The 3,515-nt window shown below is 56.2% G+C and overlaps 1 pseudogene; it reads right to left on the bottom strand.

The window, feature by feature from the left end:
- On the bottom strand, positions 1-3,300 carry LOC8070634 (annotated as a pseudogene).

Genomic DNA, 3,515 nt, shown 5'->3' with positions numbered 1-3,515 from the left:
ATTGCAGTAGATGCAGTAATCTTGTTTCATTCTACATATGTGTACATATATGGTATTTGTTGTTTGTGCAAGGTATCCTTGAAAAACTAGACTTGCTGTATTGTTGATATCTCCGGCTCATCAAATGCAATATACATATAACTGAAGAACTAATAAGAGGGATCGACATACACCCACTAGACTGCATCATGAGCAATTTCTTCAGGTTTCGCTGGCGATGGCGACTCGGTAAGCAACGGTTGGGTGCTCTTGCTCCTCTTTCCTATGATGCAGGATAGAACGAGATGGAATGCCATGTAGACCAGCACGCCTATGACCAGCAGCAACACATACACCGATGTCTTCCACCGCCTGCTTGAGCCGGCTGCGTAGGCACCCAGGAGGCCAAGCAAATCCAGCACGATTGTTGTGTTCATCACCACAAGCCACTTCTTGCGCCATTCCTTGTTGCCAGCAGTGCCGATCAGGTTCTCTGGTGGTATCAGGAGTAGCAGGATGACCACAATGGACGCCATGAACGAGGTGGAGTTGCTGTAGAAGAACGCCAGGTACCGGGGCCTCCTGTTGTCGTGCATCACCGGGTTGCCGGCCTCGTGCCATCCACTGCTGCTCTCCCAAGCTCCCCCTGGCGGCTCTAGACCAGCTTGGTAGGTCACACTTGCCACAAGGATCCCTAGTACCATGAGGTACTTTCGGTTGGCATGTTCTTTCTTGTTTTGCGCCTCCTCATTGCTGTTGCTGCTGCTGGTCACTGTCAGTTGTGTTTGTGTGTTGGTCGTCTCAGAAATGGCCGCTTCTTGTGCAGCAGCAGCAGAAGCTAATTGTGTGCCGGCCTCCATTGCTGGTCCTTGTGTAGTAGTAGCAGTGTCTTCTCTGCTGCCACCCCTGCCGGTGAGCAAAAACACGAGGAACAGTAGGGCGATGCAGACAAGGACCACAGCTATCAACACGAACACATAGACAGATGTCTTCAAATGCTGTGTGCTTCCGGCGGCGTAGGAGCCCATGAGGCCGAACAAGCCTGCCGCCGTGCACACGGACAGCGCGTGCGTCCGTATGGCTGGCCTGTACAGGTTGGGGTTGACGAGGAGGATGATGACGGCGATGGACAGCATGAAGCTCACCGAGTTGCAGTAGAAGAAGGCCTTGTAGCGGCGCGGGAAGTTGTACAACAGGACCGGGTCGCCGGCGTGGTGGTGGTGCACGCCGCCGTCGTCCTTGATCAGGAAGCCGCCGGGGGGAGTGAGGCCGGCCTGGTAGGTGATGGTCGCCGCAAAGATGGCGAAGAGGAGCAGCCGCTTGCGCGTCTTCTCCACCAACTCATTGCCGTTTTTCTTGTCACTCTCGCTCCTTGTTGTGCGCGTGTTGTCGTCCAGCGTGATGAAGATGACATGGATGACCACGTAGACAAGGACGGCGCCGGCCAACGCCATGGCGTGGATGGAGGTGTTCACGTCACGGCAGCTCCCGGCCGCGTACGCGCCGATGAGGCCGAACAGGTCCAGTATCATGACCGCCTCCAGCACGTGGTGCTTGAGCAGAAGCTTCTTCTGTGCCAGGACGATGGCGACCAGGGACGCCACCAGGGACACCGAGTTGCAGTAGAAGAAAGCCTTGTACCGCCGGGGATTCGTCGTCAGGAGGATCGGGTCGCCGGCCGTGTGGCCGCCGCTGTTGTCCTGCCACACGCCGCCCGGCGGTTCCAGCCCCGCCTGGTAGGTGATCGTCGCCGCCAGAGTGGCGAGCAGCAGGACAAGAGAGCGAGCCTTGTCTGCTGCTTTCTCCTTCTCTGTTTTACCCTCCCCGACCCTGATTCGGAGAGAAATTGTATTAACCAAAAGAGTTCAGTGCAATTAATATTGGATGCTGTGAATGACAATGATTTGCAAAGAAAGAGTACCTGCCATTGGTGTTCAGGCGACCATTTCGTGTTGATTGCTCTGCAGGCAACCATTTGGTCCTGTTGATGGCCCTTGTAACCATTAGGAGCGAGAGGAATAAAAATATTTATTTACAATTTCAACTGCAATGTTGAACATTATTAGTTACCTGAAATGTTTTGCCATTGCTTCCCATGTGGCGTGGATGTGATCTGCGACAAAGTAGAGGAACGAAATGTACAGAAGAACGGCAGGGATGAGGCTGAACACGTAGACGGTGGTGTCGGTCTGCCTGCAGCTGCCGGCGTTGTACGCGACGACGAGGCTGAAGAGCGCGACGACGATGAACCCGTAGGCGTTGATCTTGCGGAGCTTCGTGTCCAGAAGCACCACGATGATGAGCAGGGACGCGACGAAGGCCAGAGTGTTGAAACCGAAGAACACTGCCAGGCGCGTGTTGTGACGGTCCTTGAGGATGGCGTCGCCGGGGCCGTGGCCGTCGCCGGCGCTGTCCCAGAAGCCTCCCGGCGTGCTCAGCCCGGCCAAGTACGTGATGCTCACGGCGAACGTCGCCAGAAGCATCAGGACCTTGCGGAACCGCTCTTTCGCCTTCTGCCGTTCTTCATCTTTTTCGGCTGCTTCCGACACGCCGTCGCCGGAGCCGCCGGAGTAGGGGTTTTCGCTAGCCACCAAAGCAGGCACGTCGTCGTCCGGGTGCCGTTCTTTGTCTGCTTCGTCGCCTTCGTGCACGTGAACGCCGCCGGAGCCGGTGTCGTTGAGGCACGAGGCCACCGTGACCTGAACAACGACGTAGAAGAAGACGAAGCCCACCAGCAGGGAGGAGTAGACGGTGGTGAACGTGTCCCGGCAGGTGCCGGCAGCGTAGGCTCCCATGAGGCTGAGCAGGTCCACCACCATGACCAGCTGCAGCGGCCGAACGGCGAGCCTGGGGTGGTTCCTGTACTGGCTGACGATCCAGGACTTGGAGGAGCTCTCCTTGTCGTCCAGGGAGGCGAGGATGAGGACGAGGACGATGACCACGAGCGACGCGGCGAACGCGGTGGCGTTGCAGTAGAAGAAGGCCACGTACCGCTTGTGCTGGGTGTCCCGGATGATGGGGTCGCCGGCGAGGTGCCCGTCGGCCGTGTCCTGCCAGACGTCACCCGGTGGGCTGAACCCGGCGGCGTAAGTCACCGTGGCCACCAGCGACGCCAGCAGCAGGATGTACTTACGGAGCTCCAGCATGATCTCTTGCTTTTGCTGTGGGTTGGTAGGAGTGCCATTGATGCTGTTTTTCCTCTGCTCATGGGTGCTCTCGTCTTGTGTTTGCGGCATGGCGGATTGGCTGCAGGAAGGAGAAGAATCGGCACCTCAACCTCTGACTAGGACTTGATGATGAGCTCTCTCGATCTCCTTCTCCCTCTCTTTCTCTCTCCCTCTGGTGAGGTGTATATTGAGGAGGGAACGTGGTGCTATTCATCAGCATGGCAACGTGACTATATATGTGCAAGCAGAGGAATCAAATTTCAAATATATAAGTAGAATCTAATATTCATTTAACTATTTCCCTTCTTGTCACGCAGAGGAGTCCCCTCTTCGTTCATTCCTAATGGTCACTGACCACGTCCTCGTCTA

This window comes from Sorghum bicolor, chromosome 5, assembly GCF_000003195.3.
Source record: "Sorghum bicolor cultivar BTx623 chromosome 5, Sorghum_bicolor_NCBIv3, whole genome shotgun sequence".
Taxonomy (NCBI): Eukaryota; Viridiplantae; Streptophyta; class Magnoliopsida; order Poales; family Poaceae; genus Sorghum; species Sorghum bicolor.
Note: the sequence above shows the minus strand (reverse complement) of the source record. Positions and strands in the feature narration are given on the sequence as shown.